The sequence below is a fragment of the Cimex lectularius genome, unplaced genomic scaffold (genome assembly GCF_000648675.2).
Source record: "Cimex lectularius strain Harlan isolate CLEC.00 unplaced genomic scaffold, Clec_2.1 scaffold65, whole genome shotgun sequence".
NCBI lineage: Eukaryota > Metazoa > Arthropoda > Insecta > Hemiptera > Cimicidae > Cimex > Cimex lectularius.
The window spans coordinates 540,564-563,311 of NW_019392646.1; the positions used below are offsets into that span (position 1 = coordinate 540,564).

General features: G+C 34.7%; 1 protein-coding gene, 1 long non-coding RNA gene and 1 other non-coding gene across 17 annotated transcripts in view; 2 read left to right on the forward strand and 1 right to left on the reverse strand.

Annotated features, from left to right (window-relative positions):
• Positions 1-22,748, forward strand: part of LOC106674425 (collagen alpha chain CG42342) — a 384,421-nt gene that overhangs the window by 247,500 nt on the left and 114,173 nt on the right. The gene's annotated exons all lie outside the window — the stretch shown is intronic.
• On the forward strand, positions 9,744-12,327 carry LOC106674428. The gene is made up of 3 exons (XR_001341521.2): positions 9,744-9,823; positions 9,889-9,972; positions 11,964-12,327. It is a non-coding gene; the product is annotated as an uncharacterized LOC106674428 (long non-coding RNA).
• Trnav-uac lies at positions 22,404-22,476 on the reverse strand. The gene has a single exon. It is a non-coding gene; the product is annotated as a tRNA-Val (tRNA).

The window sequence follows — 22,748 nt, forward strand, 5'->3', positions numbered from 1 at the left end:
TAAGATATTATAATCCGTCCTAAGAAGAAACGATAAATTGAAATAATTGTTAGTAAAATGCTAATCATTGCCAAATTCAATATCGAATTATTTACGAAATGATTTCCCTGTTAAGAAATCTTATAACCTATAAGTGTCACATCTGATTATGTAGGATGTTATAGCATAAGGTTTCAATTTGTGTTCACTCCCTTTTGAAAAATAGCATAGCCCTTCTTGAATAAGTCCGCGAACAGGCAATCCCCGTCCAATGACAGGACGAATTGTGACTTTTATTAGAAGCGTTCTGATCAAAAGGGGGTGACTCAAAAGAGGCGGGATGGAGGTTTCTCGTAACTTCATCAGACACTGGTCCCCCTTCTAGGTAATGAATCCTCCCCACAAATATCTTCCTTCTTCTATTTCTATTGTCCGGTGAGTTTCACTGGCCTTGCCCGGTTATTTTATTTCCCAAACAGTACAGTCTCCAGATGGCCGTTGATGAACATTTAAATAGGGCAATCTCGCCGATAACATCGTTGTTCTTATAAGTAATGTAAGAATTTTTAGCATTAAAAAGCTGCATGAATTTATTGAGGATGTAAAATCGTCCAAGAGTGATGACAGAGCCATCGCTTGATAACCCTTCTTTACAAACATGATGCGCAAACCATGAAATAATCCTTACCCCACTGTTTTGTTCTTTATAGCACAATAAGCTGGCCATTTCGGTTTCTTATCTCCGTCCGACAGCCAATTGTTTATATTCGACGTTTTATACGTTGGGCTTGTGGCCCGATGACCCGCGAAAACCTTTTGTATTTCCATCTCATGAGGTTTGGAAGAGGCGGAATGACCTTCCGGGTCATCTCTCTATCGGCAGACTCAACGGCTCTTTGTCGATATTAATGGCCCTGTTATGGCAAGCTGTGCATTGTCCACGTGGAGAACAAAGGACATTTGAAATGTGTAGTCGTAGACAACATCCTACAATCATTCAAATCTTTGGGCTGGCAGATTCAGACGCACAACTGTATACAGTCTGGTTAAACGATTCGACTTTACATTGGGCCGAGTACGTCTGTCATCTGCTGACTATTACTGATGGACAAGCACAATTTCGCTCGGAATTGCATAACCTCAACACACATTTTAATGTGAATTTAAACCATTTTAATGTCCGATTACATTCAAAGTATTTTATAAACGAAAACATTTTTAATAATTTCACCTACTACTCTATTGGTCAATTTTCTTTTCAATTTCAATCCCTGAAAACGTGGCTTAACTTAGGAATAAATAACTCATATGCATCAATTTCTACTTTGACAGCTATGCTTCTCTGATTTTTTTTCAACTTGTTCTTATAAACAAATAAGTCTTCAATGTTGATTGGGATTCGGGTTGTGGTCTTCAAACATACAATGTTATTATATCAACGCCCAAGCTTTCGACAAGTTTTATTGCCTTCTTCAGGGGATCTACAGAGACATAGGGACATAATCATTTAGACAGTTATAAATTGTATAAATAGTTATAAAATATCAGTTTTTTGTTACTTACAGATACAAAGTCAAATCGAAAAAACACATTGCACATTCCACGATATGTATACAAACAAACTATATACATATATAATAAATAAATAAATAAAAACCTCTTCTTAACAGCCTCTTACATATATAGGCATTTTTTAAAAACCAGTAACAATTACTTAATAAATAATATTCTTTTGGTACATAAATATCACAGGCGTTTTGACTAGNTATGTTGCCGCACCCGTTCGGATAAATATTGTTTTGTTTGGCCGTAATAAGTCTTCAATTAGCAAATGTTCCGCGATGGTTTTACTGCAGGTTATTACATTACTCCAAGGATATATTGAATAGGTTTTCTTATAATTTACACACAGGAGTCAACTCTCTTGTGTCATCTGGTTTTCTCAAAAACTACTCAACCTAAAAAAAATTAAAGTGTAGGGTAGTCCGTACTGAATTTATACCACTTAAAAGAATTTATTTTAAACATTTTCAAAACTATGATCGGCAATCTCTCCAGCAACTTGTGGGTTTACAGACATTGAAGACATATGCTCTACTATGAACCATTGCAATCATCACAATGTGTTATTTTCTTTTCATTCTTAAAAAAGTTAAAATATCCAATTTCTGTTTTCCAAAAAGTAACCTTCATTTTCAATTACTGAAAATTGGATCAGAAAAACATTAGATAGTGTCAAAATAATCGTGAAATCAGATAAAGTTTTTGTGCTCTATCTGGTTTAAATTGTTATTTTTACAATGACTAAAGTTTTGTTGAACCGTTTTTCAAATGGTTTTCACAGTTTTTCGTAAAACCGAAAGAACTTAAACGAAGTTAGTGTTAATTTGAAAAAAAGCTGTGTATACATTAATTCACTACTTTCGTGGTCCGCTTGACCAATTAATACATGACAATTAATTAAGATTTTTAGTTGAGATGAAAAAAAAGTTAATGGCACGAGAGGGATTCGAACCCACGACCTTCGTCTAGATACGCCGCTGCTCTACCACTTGAGCTATCGTGACCTCGATCCACTCGGACGTCAACTCCCCATCTCAACCCCACCTTATGAGTTTTCCCTCCTTTTGCCATTTTTCAAATGTCGTGTAATCGGTTTGGATTCTCGACAACAATTGACGGAGAGCTTTAGTGAAGTGTACTTCATTTTTCCATTTTTCCTCTCGTGCCATTAACTTTTTTTCATCTCAACTAAACCTTAATTAATTGCTGTATATACAATTTATTTTTTGACGAGGGTTCGCAAGAGAAGAGGTCATATCAATCCTAACGGTGCCGATGTTTTTGAAAAAGAGCCTATTTGTTAGTATGTCGGGTTCGAATGCGGAGCCGCTGGATTCGAACCCGGTACCTTTACCTTAGTCATGAGCGCCCTGTCAACGCCTAAACCCTTGCGGCCACCGATGCCTCTGCGGTATATACATTATAAGGAAAATTCTGTCTGCCGGAGGTCAATAAATCCAACAAAAATAGTAGTAAAAATAGTTTTTGAACATAGATTATGAAAGTAAAGTAAAATTTGAAATAACTTGTTTAAGAGTTAAGTTCCTTAACAGATTCATACTTGCATTGGCATGCATGACTACATTATTCTAGAACATATTATTGATATAGGCTGAATAGATAAGCCAATTTTAAATCTTATTGTTTTAATTATGACATGTCATTATTAACGGAAAAAATTGACGGACCGACTTCCGACAATTACTCACTAAAGACAGGACACAAACGACTAAAGCACAAGTTGTCAAATTCGAACCTCGCTTTATTAAGAATAATTACAAGCGAAACACGTTCGCCCGAAGGAGTTTTCAATTAAACCCCGATACAATTAAATTAGAAAATTCCGTTCGAGGTAATCCTCAAGACTTTGTTGGCCAGAGGGGGATAATCCTTAGCTTTTAATTAGCTCCAGTCTAGCCTCCTCCCTTCGCAGTGGAAATAAACTTCTAACAAATGTCCACAGGAATGTTCTCTATCAATTCAAAGCTTGGTAAATTTGTACGACCTACTTTCATGTTTTTGCTCCTGACCCACGGACAGGGAACAGGGAAATATTGGATTTTTAACCTGCACTCTAAATGCAAATACAGTTAGTATCGCTGGAATGTTTGAACAGCCTGTTCGCGGTTTGTTATCCCAACTGGGATAAAAAATATTATTTTTTGAAATTGGACCAATTAACTTGAATATGAATGAATTAATTTATTTTCAACTGAGGAAATTCTGCAGTATTTCCTAGGAGAAAGTTTTATCTTTTAACAACCTGTCTGTAGACAAGCGAATCTCTTTAGTTTATGTATGAAATTACCTGTGTACAATGCAAAGCTGCATAAAAGAAAGAACAAAGCGTATATAAACGAAGTAATGTTTTCATAGTAAAATTTTCACAATTTCTTGAATAATTCGTACCACTTTATTGCATGAATGTCTTCGCTTGGACATCTTATCAACCTCAAAGAAGTGTGAAATGTCGGTGGTCTGGCGAGTGTCTTAATCAGCGCGCCGAAAGTTTAGGACCTTCCAACTGTTAAGTTATTATAAATGTCAAGTTACAAATATATATAGCAGCATATATATATGTTCCTCATCTTTAAATATACCTATATTTATATTTATTTAGAAATCGTGAGATGCGGTCTGATGTGATGTAGGTTTCAGAAAAACATTTTCTTTATCGTGCCAACGTTTCGATCTTTATTGAGATCTTCTTTAGGGCNCCAGACCGCATCTCACGATTTCTAAAAAATATCGATTAACGGTCACTAATCACCACACACACCTATATTTATAGTTACCATTAAGAAATTTAACCAGTGTCTTCGATGTAGAATTTACAACTTTTAATTTGATATTATACAATTTTAAATGTCAATACAAATATAGAAACAAGTATTAAACTAAGTTGATTGCCCATATGGTGGCATAAAGATTGAAAGCTTGGCAATAAAATGTTTGATTATCGCCTGTTACACAATACTTTTATTCCCTTTTGATCTGCTAATATTTTATCTTCACCTCATTTCTAAAAATGATGGATTTAAACCTCTACTAGTGAGAATTTTCTTATCCCTACGAGACAATTTAATAAACCGGCTTTTAATTTTTGTTAAGGATAAAAAATAGATAAGATGGTAAACCACTTAGCGTTTGACTTTTTGCTCTTTGAGTCAGAACAGGTACGTAAATAACCATTTTCTCTTAGAGCCAATGACATTCATGACAAGGTTGAAACGGTACTGCAATCTTCTTATCTATTTAACGGAAGGTTTGACCTGTAATGAACAACGTGAAGATATGTAATCCGCTGATTATTCTGACAAACTAACTAATGTTTCTAGTATCGTAAAGTACATAAAAACAGTTGCACGGTCTTTCTTTAACTATATATTAGTAACTTGTGGAAAAGGTGTAAATTACAAAATTAATCCGTAATAATTAATAAAATCAATAAAATATATTTATGTTTTATTGAAAGTCTGTTTATCACTTTCACTCTCTCTTTCCTTCTCTCTCTCTCCCCCTTTCTTTCTCTCTCTCTCTGTCTCTCTTTCTCTCCCTCCCTTCCTCTCTCTGTCTCTCTCTCTCCTCCTCTCTCTCTCTCTTTTTTTGTTTTTGTTTTTACAATGGATACCAGTGACTGGAGGAGTTCTCTCCTGAGCACTGCAGCTGATTGTACTTTATCCCTGGCTTAATATTGGGGAGGGCTCGCAACACAAATGTGAACTTGAGCCCCCGTTGTACCGGTGTTCTTCCATCGAAGAAACTCATTTTTGAAGGGGGTTGGGACCAAATTCAGGGTCGCTGAGTGCCGTGTCAATTTTTTTGAACTTCGGCCACCGGTCCCCTTAGGCGTCTGAAAAAGTCCAGAGGCGAAAGTGGGGATCGAACCCACGACTACGGTTTTTTTTTTTTTTACAGCAATGTAATTATGAGTGACTTGAATTATGAATTAACACAAAACTTGAAAGGTGTAGTTGAAAATTTGAAATGTATATAAAAATTCATGCTAACTTTATGATGGTGAAATTTATGACAAATATAATTAGGTATCCTTAAATTGAAAGATATACAAACTTTAGAATTGGTACATTAGCTTACAAAATACTTAAATACAATATTTATTTGGAAAATTATAAACATTTTTATAAATGTACTAATAATATTAATACTATACATTCAAATCTGTAATTCCAAAGCGCAAAACAAAAACACTTAGCGAGACTTTTTACCAAAAAGCATTAGGATTGTAAGACAGGTCAATATGACCTGAATCTGCGAGCATTATAAATAAATTACGATTAATTAAGGTTTTTAGTTGAGATAAAAAAGTCAATGGCACGAGCGGGATTCGAACCCACGATCTTCGGCTAGATACGCGGCTGCTCTACCATTTCAGCTGGTCGTGCCATTGTCTTTTTTATCTCAACTAAAAACCTAAATTAATCGTAATATATTAATTGGTCAAGCGGCCCACGAAATTAGTAAATTTAATTAATTAAAATGAAGTATATTCACTAAAGCTCTCCGTGGCCATTTCATTTGTCGCCGAGAATCCAATCCGTTACACATTTGAAAAATGGCAAAAAGGAGGGAAAACTCAAAAGAGAGGGGTTGAGACAGGAAGTTGGTGTCCGAGTGGATCGAAGTCACGATAGCTCAAGTGGTAGAGCAGCGGCGTATCTAGCCGAAGATCGTGGGTTCGAATCCCGCTCGTGCCATTGACTTTTTTATCTCAATAAAAACCTTAATTAATTGTAATATATTAATTGGTCCAGTGGACCACGAAATTAGTGAATTATAAATAAAGAGTTTCACTTCATTCAATTCTCTCTCTCACTCTCTCTCTCTCTCTCTCTCTCTCTCTCTCTCTCTCTCTCGCATTCTTTCTTTCTTTCTTTCTATCTCTTTCTCTGTCTCGTTGGCTCGCTCCCTTCTGCTGTTCTCATGTACACTTTAACGAAAAGTTGTGTATTTGGTTTCATCTGGACGACTATCTTACCCACAATCCATTTATAAGTTAAAGTTACTAAAACAAAATTCGTGTAATAATTTAACCTAATATGGAAGAGGTGTAATAGGCCAAAGATCATTAATAAGTATTTAATAAAAATAAAAGAAACTAATTCTCTGACAAAAGTCAATAGATCAAATCCATGTATGCCTCTAGGATTAAATAAAATTTTAACGTTCGGATAATGGTGGCTAACGATCTGTACACCAGAAATTATTGTAAGCAAAACCGAAAACATAATTATGCTATTATGCTGTAAAATTGTTATTCTCATGCTTATAAATTTTAACATATTAGCTTTAGCTTACACCTAAGCGTTGTTCAAATTGGAATAGAAAGAGTAAATCCATTCCCTTAGATGGAGGCGTTAAGGGAGTGTGAATTATTGCAAGAGTGGCGTCGTCAATTTCAAAAGGAGGCTAGATACAATACGTTAACGACCCACCCCGGTAGCAATATGATATCTCTATTACTGCATCCCCGGGGATTTTTACAGTGATCCATAAATCCCCGGTTTAAGACGGTATCAGTTAACCCTCAGATTTTCCCGACGTTAAATTCAGCTTTTATCCTTCCCCTTCAGAGATAAACGAGACTAAACGCGATGCCCGGCTTCGTTTCTGAGCACGAGGGCCGGCTGTACTTCATAAACGTTGTAGCCGTTTGGAAAAGGCGACACGTTATTACCTCGTAAATAAGTAATTATAGCTCACTTGAGAGCGGCCGTCTCAGTTTGGCCGTTGGAAAAAAAAAAAACAACGGCTTACCATAATCCAAACGGCATTTCCCTCCAAACATACTTATTCCGAAGAATTTCAAGAACTTATGGGATCATCCTGCTTGATGTCGGCTTTTAAAAACGGCTTATTCCCTTCACTCGGATTAAGTCAGTCGTTTCGATTCTACGTTAAATTAAAACAATCCCTAATAAGTGGATTACTTTCGTTTTATTTAATTTCTTTGGGTTTCAACATGATTTATGTAATGGCAATATACGTCGAATATAAAAACAACAGAAACAAACATATTTATGAACTCTCAGCTTGTACAATCATCCTACATCATCCATTGAGTAACTTTTATCTAACGTAAAATACTATTTTAATTTTTTTAACTACTATCCTATTAATCAGCATAAATCGATTAAGAATTAACATAATCCGCACAATTTTCTGCTTTATGGATTTTATCTGAACTACAATGTTTTAGATGTTGTCTTAGTAACCCGGAATAACAAGTTTGTCTCTAGCTTAACAGAAGCGTATCCTTAACCCGATAATGATTGCTACTATTGATGTACTAGAAACATCAATTGTCGACAGTAGGTATTAGCTGGAAGAGTAACTTCTGGTAGTTTGAATGATTTGATAGCTCTTCTGACTTGAATTGTTCGCAGGCCTTGGCAATGTTGGGACTGATTCTATGTTCAAAGAAATTTACCTTGATGCTGACCTTAAAATAGGTCGCAAGTTTGTCAGGTAACAATTGAATTATTTTGTTCATCCATTTGATCATCCCAAGATCCAGATTATTTGTGAGTATTCTGACTAGCTCAACCTCATCTACTTATCATACAGTTTCAACTATGAAACATAAACAAAGAGTCAAATTTACCTCAATCAGCTATTCAATTTTCTGCATTCCAGATCTGAATTATTGGTTGATTAAAAAAAATAGTTTGATTGGTTGATTATTTTTCAACCAATTAATGATTTTTTGGAAGGCGTTGATAAGTTTTCGGCCTATTCATAGCGATCAATCCTTAGAAATAAAACGGTCGTCTCAGCATGATAATGGTGAGTTTACTGGAGGCGGGGTTTTCATGTGTTCCAAGCATTGCAGTCTTCAGTTCCTTCGTTGAGGGCAATTGATGCCCGATGAGTGCTATCCCTCTCTTTAGAAATAGTACATAGGTCACTGACTGTCATTGCGATTCTTTTTCACCCTGCTCTTTCTGATACCCTTGGCTATGTCTCCATTGGGGTTTTACTATGAATTTTAATATGTGGATGGCGGTTTTTTCTCACTTATAGCATAACCTACATTGCCCGAGATTGAGAAGGTGTTTTCTCAGATGCCAGTGATTGGTTTGATTTCACTGAGCTTTTGCGTGTTTAATTGTTGTTCAATGTGTTTGAAAATTTTGTTGAGGGCTTTAGCAAGCGTGCTCTAGTTTCTGGTGATTTTATAACCATGCGTTTACTATGTCCTGCGCCTCTAGAGTACGCTCATGTCTCCTTTTTTCTTATGTGGATCATTTTGTAGACAAAGGATGTTTGATTTTATTAATCCGATTATAAGTTTTCGGCCTATAATTGCAGATCCTCCTCTCTCTATTTTGTCCACTTGTTCATTACTCAAAATTCCTTTGTACCCTGACACCATGATATTGTTAGATGGTTATATATTAGGTACTGCATTAATCCCAAGTTATGAATATTTTTGATATTTTCATATACATACGTTTAGTATGTCTGGTATCTTTAGAGATGTCTATTTCTTCTTTTTCTTTGTGGATCCATGAGATGTCTATTTCTTCTTTTTCTTTGTGGATCCATTCTGAGATCTTTAATTTTTTATTCAGATTATAGGTTCAGTTCTTGGCCTATAATTAGTCATTCAGGCCCTCCAATGCCCAATGCTATGCTTATTAATTTCCCAACAATGTTTTTGCCCTGGCACCCATGGTATTGTTTGATTGTAATGTAGTCCCTGGTTTTTGGTTCATTCTCCTCCTATTTTGGTTGTGATATGTTTATGTAATCATGCTTTAGGTCCGCTTGATTGTCTGATTTTATGAAGATTTTTTGTAGGTGTAACCTCGTTTAAGATTTTTTTTTTAATTTCAGCTTGAAAAATCGAAGTTACTTGTATAATGAGTTGGTTGGAATTTCAGTTTGTAGGTATTTTATAAAGAACAACATTCATGGATAATAAAATAATAAACATTTAAGAGATACCTTATTTAATTTATAAATTTCGTAAAAATTTTAAACCTAAGAGACCATATTTCACTTTATAGTGCAAGCATGGACCATATAACCTGACTTTGATAATTACTTATAACTAACGTGAATAGTTGGGTAACTTGAATAGACAAGGAACTAAATCTTTTACCGTGGTGTACAATTATTCTAATGTATATATTTATGCATCACTACAGTTTATTTGAAAACATATGATCAATGAGTTTTTAACACATATAAATATGGATATCTCAATAACTCGGAACTGTCAGAGGACCTAGAAAAATTGGCTAAACGATTTACAGTATGTAAAGTAAATAAAGTAATGTACTATTTTTACATATAATCTCTAAAGTAGATCTCTTCTAGAAAAATTATACCAACAGATTTAAAAAATTGACTGACTTAAATGAACTATAAGGCTTCATACCGATTGAAAATTTAGCGTAATTGGTAAGTGTTGTAATTATATTAACAACCCTTAGTCGAAAGTAGGATTTATGATCTATTAGTCGGCTCTAATGGAGCTATTTAATCTTTGTTGGTTCGTTAATTATCATCCAAGCATTGTTCACTTAGACAAAAGATTGAAATTAATCTAAAATTTAAATGGTATTTTGAATAATAAAACGTGTTCAATAGTAAAAGTGATGATTCTCGACTTTGCCTTTTTGTGCTTTGTGCATTAATTAACGGTTTTAAGCAAAAAGCCGGATCAGTCTAGGATAATTAAATGATTCATTCTATTGGAAACATAAAAAGATCCTCTAAAAAGAATGCCTAACATCCGTCGTTTGTTCAACACCTTCAGTTACAAATTCGTTAAATAATAATATTTTGTATTGTGATTAGTGACCGTTAATAGATAATTATTCAGAAATCGTGAGATGCGGTCTGGTGTGATGTAGGTTTCAGAAAAACATTTTCTTTATAGTGCCAACGTTTCGATCTTTATTGAGATCATCTTCAGGGCCTGACACGAACAAGTGCCAGTGGGCACTCTCAACACGACACGCAAGAATGGCACAATTACACAGAAGACAAACACTTTGAACCCTGAAGATGATCTCAATAAAGATCGAAACGTTGGCACTATAAAGAAAATGTTTTTCTGAAACCTACATCACACCAGACCGCATCTCACGATTTCTGAATAATAATATTGTGGATAGATTTTGGGTAGGCATCGGTCATCGGCAGCTCTCTTCTTTTTCGCCATTCTTTTCATCTCCTTCTTGAATTTTTCCTAGTAATTAAATTTTTATGCCAGATTATGCTCAGGTCAATTAGGCTTGGAGACTTTAACGTTACTGATTTATGCGTTCCTCTATCCTATGACTTGCCTGCCTCTACCTTAGGACTTTGGCAGACAAGGATAAAATCATCTGTGTAATGAGTACACAGTAAATATATACAGTTGAAAATCAAGTTAGTCTGCTTAGCATTCACACTGTCCCAGAGTACACGATATTCTTTGGTTAATAGTACATCCGTTCACGCTAATAAATTAACATCCACACTGTAATGAAATAGGGGAGAGGAGGAAACCACTGCAATGATTTCGAATGGTTTCAAAAACAGATGGTCTATCACCAGACAATTCGACTACAGGTTGATGTCAGGGTCTTCTCTTTCGGGCCTAATTCAGGAAAGGTGTGAACAATATTCGGCATGTATATGGAAACAACGCTTAACAAATCCCAGAACGTTTAAGTTTTTTAAACATCAGCCGAACACCTCTTCCCACCACCTGGTTGAAGTTGAGGCCATTTGTGTTGTTCTGACTAAGCAGTGACCTTCTTCCACCCACCCTGTGGAGTGCAGCCTGAACAAAATAATCATAATAAATTGATTCCTGAGGATGGGCCAATGTGCTCGCAATATCTAAAATAAACAAATATTTATACCGCGGAAAACTTGATTTTTCTTTTCCAGCCAATGAAAATATTTTTTTCTAGCACAGAACAGTGATAAAAAGGGAGGCGTTACTTTACCCTGAGTTTTCTATATTTACTTAGCTTCATGAAATATCTCTTCAGTGATCAGTTAAGAACAGTTACCATGAAAGAAATTCTTTAAACAAATTTGTTGTAACTTAGTTGGTGGGGTGAATTCCAAGGGTGCATTGTATAAAAGACAACACCGTAGGTCTGATCAATTTTCGGCTTTAGTCAAGTAGAAGTTTCCCTAAGCTTACAGGATTTCCAATCTCGAATTGAATTTTCCGAGGGTCTCGTGAGAGTGAGAAGGGAAAATTGACTTTTTATACAATTTTTGGATTGAAGGCCTCACCACAACGCGAGATTGCGATGATCAAAGAGAGACCGGATTTACGGGACCGAATTTTATCCAAACCACCCAGCACAAGTTAAAATAACGTGCTTCCTATCCAGCCTGGGAAAAATTATGAATCTTTCCAAAGAATTTTCTTATTTCTTTTACAGGTGATAAATCAGGCGATTTCTAGTCGACCACTCGCCGAATACCGTGATGAGAAGCAATAATGCAAAGAGAAGCCGCTGTTTTCTCCAGATAGCATTCATGTCCCACTTTAACTTTTCGTATTTCTGAGTCTTTCATGTAAATATTGTTTGCAGTTGTTGATGGACTGGGATGGGATAGCCAAGATGATACAAGACCAGTTAACAGACACGAATCCACCTATAAACGCTACGGCAAAGTAAAACTTTTGGCATAAGTTTAAATTCTCCTAAATCATCTTGCCTTTAATCAACTTAAAAGGTCGTTAACGTCAAGTTTCATTTTTCGAAATCTAGCGCCAACAACCCGAATCAAGGGAATTTTTTGATTTTAAATCGATTAATAGAGAAATTATGTTACAAATGTTTTCTTTTAAATAAAAAAAGTTATTTCATATTAACCTGTTTTCTTTCAATCTCTATTATGCTTATTTTAAATGGACAGCAATTAATGTATGTAGTACTCTGGTTACTGATGACATACGGTCTGTTTAACAGACCGTAGTTTAACAGTTTAATGAAGGATTGACTGTTGACCCGGTACTGGGTCCGGCTAGACTCGCGTGCTGTTTACATTGAAACATTCTGTATCAATATCTGTGTAGGTACTTTTAAACGGTATTACAGTAATAAAGAATAATTATGATTCTCTATCAGCATTAGAGCACTAAATGAAACTTTGTTGTCTTTATGAATTTTATATTTCGGGATGAAAGTTACTCGTCAAGGGGTCCGGTGTTTCATTCAAATGTTTTCTGCTGTTTCGAGGACAAATAGGATTTGATTGTCTATGTGGAAAGTAAGTTGTACGATGTAGGTAGCTTAGCTGGCCTCTTTGAAGGTTGGAACACTTGGTTGTTTGGCACTTCCGTATGTTTTAAGTAGTCGAGATTGAGGGGTTCCAAGTAAGTATTTTGTCGATTTTAAGCACCAAATAGGAAGGTGTGGAAGATGTGTACTAGATTTGATGAGAGGTGATACGTACAAGGGTGACGTTTCTAGTTTGCAAATCTACTTTCTGAAGTTTTTGAAAAATATGATATAGAATAGTTTTTATTCATGTCTTCTTGTTTAAAAACATTATTATTAATAATAATCGTTATTTACTTAACATATACACATCATAACAGACATATTCGTGATCTCGACTACACCATTTATTCTTATTTTTGTGTGGTGATTAGTGACCGTTAGTCGATGATTATTCGGAAATCGTGAGATGCGGTTTTGTGTGATGTAGGTTTCAGAAATACATTTTTTTTATCGTGCCAACGTTTCGACCTTTATTGAGATCATCTTCAGGCCTGGGATTTACAAACATTTTTTAAATTTAACGAATACATGTAGGATGTGGAAAAAAGTGACTTTGTACAATGCAAAAAATATTTTTTATAATCAATCAAAGTATTTCTACTCACTTTGAGTAAAAATAAAAATATTTTTAAAAATATGTAAAAAACAAATGCAATACAATGTTTGTAAATCCCAGGCCCTGAAGATGATCTCAATAAAGATCGAAACGTTGGCACGATAAAGTAAATGTTTTTCTGAAACCTACATCACACCAGACCGCATCTCTCGATTTCCGAATAATTATTCTTATTGTTTGCTTAAATGCGTCCAAAGTGATTAACCACAAAATGTAACATTTGATTTTGAGAGCGGATAAATATGGCATTCATTTGCGACTTCAGACCATATAATATTGAATTTCACCAATATAAGGTAATAATATTTAACTTTTTCTTCGTACGTTGACCAAATTTGTAATATGTATCTGTATAGGCTAAAAATAAATTAAAATATATTAAAAACAATTCCCTTGGTCGTACATAGGTGATTTTTGTTTCGAAATACACTGTTTGGAAACAATTATTATAGTACAAAGTAATAGAATAAACAAACAACTAATATTGAATTGAATAAATATAATTTTTTAGAAGTAATACAAAACAATCAGTCTCGTGATTTCAATTATTGTTTTTTATTTACAAAAAATGGTAAACATCCAGTTCTTCTCGGTACGGCTAACAAGCCGTTGTAAACACTGGAGTATACAAAACAGGGTGAGCTAAATTTCACAAATCAGCCTCAAGTTTCATGCCGAGGATCATTAGCACACTATTTCCATCTCAACGACAGCCCGTATAATTATGAAAATTGAAAGTTAGAGCCAGATTTAAAACCGGAACTATGTAATTGATTAGCAATTTTTTAACAATTTAACTGTAACAACCCATCTTTCAAAGTAATCAATGCTTTCGGCTCGTGTAATTGACCTGACATGAAAAGGATTCGGGCTTTTATTTGTACACGTTCAAAGTAAATTTATTGATGGGGGTTTGTTATACAAACAGAGAGTTCTGCAATACGACGGTCAGTAAATGTTTAAATTTAAATAATGTTTCATGGAAACATCAAAGGAAATTATGAGCAATATTTCAAAGATATATGGTAAAGCTTTTCCGTGTAATTAGCACTCCTGATTAAATTACAGTCCGGAAAAAATCGTCTAAATTTATATCTTGAAAGATTGATAAAAGTGCATCTAAACGCCAAAATACAAAATTAAATAATGCACTGAATAGTTAAAAACTTTTAAAAACGAAATAAATTCCAATTCAGTCAAACAAATATTGCATAATTAAAAACACAAAAACAATAACCAAATTAATTTAAAACCAATAAAACAGAACGGAATGCCAATCCCGCTCCCAATCATTTGCATTTTAAAAGAATCAACAGTATGGACGAGTACGAGAAGCTGCTTCACGACAGCCATTCCCCTCCCCCGTTCAAAATGGACAGGAAGTAGTCAATAGCTTGATGAATGTAGAGAATTTTACATTGTAAATATGTATTTTTAAGCATTGTTTTTTCTGTGACAGCTGGGTGTAGTACTTGTTGTTTGCGCCGTATAAATGAGGAAAAATCGGAATTGGCCAGGCCTAGGGCCAATTATAATTGCAGCTCTTTACCGTAAATGGCCTAACGACAGTTTTCCTACATGTAATTGATATATATCTAAAGGATGGGTACGGCTCTTCATATAATCTGACATGCTGGTCTGGGTCCCACGAGTTTTCACATAAAACCTTATTTTCGACCTATTACTATCAGTTTATAGCTTTCTAAGAAGAGAAGAAGTAGAAAATAAATTTTATTCTAGGGCTTTGGGTCCTTTGAAAAACAAAAGGTACAAAATTTGGCATTATGAATACATAAATGAAGATTTAAATGTAATAGCAAAAGTAATAAATGAGACTTTAAATTAAACGGAAAGGGGAAAAATTAACTATCCTCGTGTTAAATTGTAAGGACAGGAGGTAGTAAAAAACGAAATTTAAACGTAGATAGGGTTGAGGCACAGCGAATCGAGTTAGGTAAGGAATTCCGTAGGTTATATGAACAGATAAGGAAGGAGCGGAAAGCGGTGGATTTGTTGTGTTGTGGGTTTCTATAGAAGACTTAAAGGTTAAGCGATTATAAATGCAGGAAGAGGAATGGGAAGAATAAGTTTGATAGAGGAAAGAACTAGAAAGCAAAGCCTGCGATAGGAAGAGAACAGCCATTGCAAGACATATGAGATCTCTTGGGAAAGCTAATAGTGAAAGCAGTTCATGATTCGCTTGAATCTGTTTGCAAGCTGGCTGGTGACTTCACCAGCCATAATCAAAATGGGGAAGCACAATGGAGGAGCCCAGGAGTTTGCGGGTAGTGATTCGGAAGAGTTGGCTTGCGTGTCGGAGGGTGGAGCAACATCGGCGGGATATTTAGGAAAGGTGACGTTCCAGGATAGGGTTTGATGAAGGGTGATCCCAAGGTTTTTAACAGATGGATAACGCAAGATCGGATGGTTGTTAATGTAGAGCGGAGGAACAGGAGTTAAACATTGAAGGAGGGGATGGAATCCAAACACTATAGACTGGGATTTATTGATATTGAGAGGCCCATATTCAACGGCCCAAGAGCTAATGACATTTAGATCTTCATGTATTCATGTGATTGAGATTTGAAGGTCATGAAGTGAAAGGGAAACATAGATTTGAAAGTCATCCGCGTTAGGTGATAGTGCAGTATTTAGTAATATTAGGAAGATTAATATACTAACAAAAGTGGGAGGAAGATAAACTGGAACCTTGAGAAATCCCAGTAATGATGGGCAAGGGAGAGAAACGAGACTTGTTTGAGTATGAGGACTATTTGCGAACGGGCTGAGAGGAAGGAATGAAACCAACGAAAGACACTTTAGGAGTAGGAAATAAGGGTTTAGAAAGAAGTGTATGTTTGAGCTTGGTGTCTTGATGGCTATCTGACAAGATAGCTGTGTCCTTGTTTTTGTTCTCTTTGTTCAGGTTGAACTGAATACATCTCTCAATTGCTTCAGCATGGAAGATACTGGCGCCCCATGGGTTCTTAGTACTTAGTTTCATGCCTGAACACTCCTGCCCCGTACTTTCTTGCGTTTTAGATCCATCATTGTCAATTTTCCAGGCCAAAGTCTTTAATAACGTCTAAGTCTTGTCTACGCCAAGCCCCTAACGCTTGAGTGTCGCATCTTGTCGCCCCTACTGTACGACGTTTCGGGTACCTCATTTGATCCCGTTAATTCTCTTATTCTTGCGTCCGACCATTCGTCTGTATTCGACGATCTGGCGCCTTTTTCAGCTGAGAATCGAAGTTTTCCTTTCAAATACACTGGCCAGAGTTTTTCTATAGAGTTAGATTACCACCAGCTCTACACGCGAAATGTCTAAATCAGCAGTAACAAAAATTATCTCCTTTTTCAAATAATAATAAAATACTGTCCACTATATCGCCGCCGTGCTACTTGCCAGCCAAAACGCGTGATATTATAGGAAGTACGATATTACCATGTTCACTACGACAACGATACCTCTTGAGTGAGTCGTATTGCCAAGCAAATTTCGCCACCCTTGCGTCAAGCTCTTAGTTCTTTCAAACCTCTTAACAATATGTGTTACTGTAAACAAGTTTAAAAAAATCTGTTTTTATATAAACATAAATTATACAAATGCATGTAAGATGTGAAAAAATTAATTTATACAATGATAGAAATTTATTTTTTCACATCTTACATGTATTTGTATAATTTAAACAATGTTTATAAATCCCAGGCCCTGAAGATGATATCAGTAAAGATCGAAACGTTGGCACAATAAAGAAAATGTTTTTCTAAACCTACGTCACACCAGACCGCATCTCACGATCTACAAATAATCAGTTTTCAATCATTCATAACTGGACCCATTTTCTACCAGTGGACTAGAAATATAGGTTGATGATATAAAAAATATAAATATATATAAAAATGCGTTCTGTGAAATTAACTTATCCAACATCTTACTTAGAAAACTAGCTAAAAACATTGCTCTTGCTTAAAATTAGTGTGTCTAGTAGTTTATGTTAAATGCGTGGATTTCCAGTGCTGGTTCCAAGTTTCTTTCTTATTTACATAAATGGCCTTTTTCAATATAAAATTTCAGAAAAATGAAGATTCCATTAATAAAGAATTTCATCTTATTTAAAATTGGTTTTATAGTAACCTCCTCTTAAACTTGCAAAAATGCGAATTTCCATCAGTCTGAAAAATAGCCGTGAATGTTAGCATATATTTTATTTCTAAATAAACGAACTAGCTTATGGTGTATAAATTTCTTTAGTGTTATTTTATGGCAAAAAAATTAGTTTTTAAATTTTTTTTTCAAATGATGTTTTAATATAAATGATTAATTATGTATAAAAGACATCTCCTGTCTTCCAGCTCATGTCAATCTTATGAAAGGCAGGCTTGGATATATGAACATTTTTGTCTTCATTGGAATTCTTTACTTTATTGCTTTTATTTGTATGAAATTTGTATTACTCATTTTAATTTATAATACAGCTATTTTAGAGTCATAGAGATTTCTTAAACTTTATTCTATTGTTTCTTCTTTAATAATATAATATAATAAAAGTCTTTATTAACAAATACAAATACAATATTATACATTCTTTTCTCTATTCCATACGCTAGACATACTCACTGAGGCCGTCTGAGGGCTTGTTTTAAATGAAAAACCAAAACAATCATCCTGGTAGAAATAAAGGATAGTAAAATAATAATGAAATGCAAATAAAATAAAATTAGAATCAACTGCCAAATAATTAAATTTCACTACGTATATAGATAGATCTAAGTGCACAAAACATTAATTTACAATTCACTAATTTCGTGGTCCGCTTGACCAATTAATACATTACAATTAATTAAGGATTTTAGTTGAGATGAAAAAAAGTTAATGGCACGAGCGGGATTCGAACCCACGATCTTCGGCTAGATACGCCGCTGCTTGAAAAATTGATGTCCGAGTGGATCCAGGTCACGATAGCTCAAGTGGTAGAGCCGCGGCGTATCTAGCCGAAGATCGTGGGTTCGAATCCCGCTCGTGCCATTAACTTTTTTTCATCTCAACTGAAAACCTTAATTAATTGTAATTCATTTAAAATTACATTGGGGGCATTTTCTTAAAATAGCCGTTAACAAATACTTATTTAGGTATACGTTTACTTAGAAGTTAAATTCAATTACTAAGTTGTATCTGTATTGCCTGGCGTTCTTACAGTTTAACTAAACAACCAACGTTACTTCCACTTAAAGATTCAATAAATTCCACAATATGTCAATATAGATTTATTAAAATAAAGTAATCTGTACTCAGTTAGGATAGGGCCCAAAGCGACAAAATAATAAACATCTTCATCCTGCCCCCGGTTACACAATGGACACATTTTTAAATACATACATTTTTTTAAATCTAAACGATATTTATTTAAGAAGAGTAACTCCTCTAATCTTTATTACAAAACTTATTTTACTTATAGTATGTATTTCGGACCTTACATATTGGCTTACACTACACAAATGTTTCGAGTGGATGACGACTCTTAGCATATAATCAATAACCGTCAAAGTTTTAATGTTATTGATTAAATTAACAATTTATTTTTATCCCGCTATACATCCCTTAAGTTCAAGTTACACGTCTCACAAAGTTTATTTACATCATTGTATCAAAACAACTTTCTATTAATTATTTCACTTAAAACTATTTTAGGATACTTACTAGGTGACAAGCTTAGACATGTATTTATAAAGCAAAAATTTAATTTTACTGTAAGCAAAACTATTAAGAAAAGTTTGGATTCTAGATTATTGATATAATCAGGTGTGTTTCTATACAAACTAAAACATTTCTTTATAAAATATGTTAAAGATTTCCACAATACTGTTTGTTCTGCACATTTAAAAAACATCATTCCCACTTTATAAGGAATGTGTGGTGAGTAGTGGCCGTTAGTCGATATTCAGAAATCGTGACATGCGGTCTGGTGAGATTTAGGTTTCAGAAAAACATTTTCTTTATCGTGCCAACGTTTCGATCTTTATTGAGATCATCTTCAGGGCCTTCGATTTACAAACAGTGTTTAAATTTAACAAATACATGTAGGATGTGGAAAAAAGTGAAATTATACAATGCAAAATATATTTTTTATATTCAATCAAAGTAAGTAAATCCCAGGTCCTGAAGATGATCTCAATAAAGATCGAAACGTTGGCACGATAAAGAAAATGTTTTTCAGAAACCTACTTCACACTAAACCGCATCTCACGATTTCTGAATAATTATTTATAAGGAATCTTGTGGCAAACCAGAAAGTAGGAAGAGACCGTATAAAATAGTGGTTGGTTATTAGATGGTGGAAGGTTGAGGACGAGATGGTCGCCGAAACGAAGATTTTGTTTACTTATCGTCAATTATTTCACTTTTTTTTTCCAAAATAATACTTCGAAATAAAATAAGAAAGGAATAAAAGTAAGAAAGGAAACGGCATTTAATTGAACGGCGTTCATATATTGAGGGCTACGTGAATTGTCATCGATGAAATCCGATAGACCGTCCCAAAGGAGCCAAGTTTCAATTCCCGACCAAGAAAAAGCCGAAGATTTCGTCCAATTACAGACCATTTAGTCGGGCGGAAATAGAGACTGGATGGCAATTAGGATCTTATCCAGGAAAGCGGGCGTTAAGCGCCTAGAGAAGCAAAGACGACAGAAGAATTATTAATGGGGGGCCCTACTAGTTACGTTCTTTTCGTTTGAACCCAAGTCTCTTGGCAATTGATTACTCGTTTTGTTCCTTTACAGACAATCGATATATGTTTTTTAATAAATGTATGTTTGCTTTCACCCGATTAAGATTGGTTCCCTGCAGTTCTCATAAAGTCCTCCTTACGATTTGACTTGACGCAATTAAACAGCAAACAAATTGAAATCAACAGAATGATAAAAATATTTTAAATCAATTATATTTCGTGGTCCGATTGACCAAATAACTTCTTTCAATTAATTAATCTTTATGTAAGTTATAGGTTGAGATAAAAAAGTTAGTGTCACGAGCGGGATTCGAACCCACGACGTGTGACTCTAACTTTATCATTTCAACCAATACCTTAAGATTAATTAATTGAAAAAAATTATTTTAAATGTTGAGTAGATGACCATTATGATTAAGTTCGTTTGAAGATTGCGATGATCCAAATCTCGCATATGGAACTACCCCTTTAGGCAGGTTTTACTCTAATCTGAAAGATAAAATTGAAACAGGTAATCAATCTGGTCTTGTAAATGTATATAAAGTATTCAATATAACAATTCTAACGGTATATATTATGGAGAAACAGGGCAATACTTACACTGTAGAATATACGTACAAAAATACACTGCCAAAAATAACAAAGACTCTGGATTCAGCCTTATCCCTACATGTTTTAAAGGAAACATGCAAATTTTATTGTGAAAATGTTAAAATTATTACAATAGAAAAACATAATAAAAAAATGGAAGCTTTGTTCATCCAAGAGATCCACGTGTAATAAACCATAAAAAAACTTGTGAGCTCATTAATGAGTTTTATGTGGGCTTACTCTATACAATATAAAACTTGTGATTGTAGTGATATACATGCAAATATGAATGTAATAAGCTTAAACTCCGTTGGTTACGGTTTTTAATAAGGGCGCTAAGTGTTACGCGTTATGCGTGGAATGTGATCGGCCAAGTCTTAGTCTGAAGTCCGCCCGCCTTTGGTTGAATCTGTATCCAAGTGTGATTAATTGTCTGGTAATTATCTTCCTGAGCATTGTTAATATAACTATCAACTGGACTTTAACACTGTTATACTTGTTTTATGTTTGTCCTTACCTACAGTACTTAGGAAATGAAGCAGATTTATGTCCCAGCCATTTCCCCTTGTAGTCACTTTGTACAAAAGTATCTATTAAATAAACGCGAAACTGAAAGCTCAATTAGTAGTAAGTGTCTCTCTTCTTCTTTTTTACTCCCAATTTCTTTGCCCCCGTTCTTTCCCTTGATATTTGGTGTTTCTGTTTCTCCGGTCTCAGCTCCGCTCATTGATTTTTAATTCTCAGTTTTGTGTCCTTTTGATTTGGTATTTTGTTATAGATGTTACACTTAGCATAGATTTAGTTTAATGCATTTGTACGTTTATTTTACAGGATTAGTCAATAATTAATCCAAGCTCCGGCAGACGGTTACCTTGCCGTATTAAGTTTATTTTCTTGTTTGAATTATATGTAATTTTTCTTTTTTTCTTCTTGTGTGCAATAAACTTATTATTATTATTATATTAGTAGTAGTAGTGTGAATATAATAATTGTAACAGTTTTGTATAATTTGAAGAGAATCTGAACTGTTGTCTTTTTGGTACTAGCCCAGCTAAAGGATGTCAATAAATTCGTCGAAACGTTCAAACAAATAAAATTATTTCTTAAAAAGTTTGAGTAGAATTTTTTTTGGTAAAAATCGTATGACATTTTTAAACCTACTCTCTTCACGTAAACTCAATTTTGGAAGCAAACTTCCCTTCGAGTGTTCATTTTCTTATTCAAAAAATCGAAACGGTTGGTCCTAAATGGCCACTGCTTATGTATCCTTTATTAAAGGCCGTGGAACTGCGGTGGATGTCGAGAGTTGAGTAGGTTTTGAATTGTAAATTTTAACCTTGTTCTTTACCAGGACCTTTCTAGTATCAGGAACATATCGTCCGGAAAACTGAGTTTTCTCGACGTTTCCTCTCAACCTGGAAATGGGCCATCTCATTCCTTATGCATTACAAGAGATGATTCTCTATTATGCTGCACTCGCAAGACTCGCTGGATACGTACGAACATTCACCTCATTTTCTTTCAGCCTAAATAATAAAAAAAAGAAATAATTCTATGATATATAAAAAAGCCTAAGTTAAACAAATTTTTAAGTAGGCCAGTTAACACATGCTAAGAATTAATTACGGTTTTAAGTTGAGATAAAAAAGTCAGTGTCACGAGCGGGATTCGAACCCACGACCTTCGGCTTGTAACGCCGCTACTCTACCACTTGAGCTATAGTGACTTCGATCCCCTCGGGCACCAACTTCCCATCTCAACCAAGCCTTTTTTATATTTTCCCACCTTTTTGCCATTTTTCAAATGTCATATAATCTATTTGATTGGTTGAGATGGGAAGTTGATGCCCGAGGGGATCGAAGTCACGATAGCTCAAGTGGTATTGTAGCGGCGTATCAAGCCGAAGGTCGTGGGTTCGAATCCCACTCGTGGCACTGACTTTTTTATCTCAACTTAAAACCTTAATTAATGGATTGATATTAATTGGTCAAGCGGACC